We start from the raw sequence: 803 nt of genomic DNA, 5'->3' as shown, positions 1-803 counted from the left end.
GAAGGCAGTGTGAAATTTAAATTATAAGGACAAGCTGGGCGGTGGTGGCACACGCCTTTAATCCCAGCACTCAGTAGGCAGAGGCAGGTGGATCTCTGTGAGTTTGAGGCCAGACTGGTCTACACGAGCTAGTTCCAGGACAGGAACCAAAGTTACAGAGAAACCAAGTCTTGAAAAACAAAACAAAACAAAAATTATAAGCACAAGAAGAAGGCACATTATGACTCTAACTAAGGGCAATAATAAATTACATAGGTACTTTATATCCTTTTTCCATTCTATAAAAAAAAAGAACATCATTTGATGGAATGATGGATTAAAATATGCAGATACCTTTTTCCTGTACTTCAGAATATCAGTCCAGCAATTCCCAACTTTCATAAGTTGTATTCTATTTAGAAATTGTCTCCCAAGTGTTTTGTCATATCATATCATGAGTTCTCTACTCCTTTGATAGGCTATATAGTTTATTACTTTTTTCATTTTTCTTGTGACATAAATCACAGAACTTTAAGATATTGACTATTGCATCTTCCATAATTTGAACTTAAAATATGACAGGGAAAAGTTAAATAGTTATAACATCTATTTACATAACAAAAGATGTTCTGTATTTCAAAGCTTATCTTTTTCAATGAGCTTCTGGGTGAAAACATGGTCTCATAATTATCTCTATGTGGATTATTTTATGTAATAAAATGATTTCGTCTTTCATTATCACTAAGTAATAGACTTATTTGTTACTGATTATAATGAGCTACAAATTAATTCAGTGCAATTGCTCTAGCCCTCTACAAACTTGC

Source organism: Microtus ochrogaster (assembly GCF_000317375.1).
Source record: "Microtus ochrogaster isolate Prairie Vole_2 chromosome 14 unlocalized genomic scaffold, MicOch1.0 chr14_random_1, whole genome shotgun sequence".
Lineage (NCBI taxonomy): Eukaryota > Metazoa > Chordata > Mammalia > Rodentia > Cricetidae > Microtus > Microtus ochrogaster.
Note: the sequence above shows the minus strand (reverse complement) of the source record.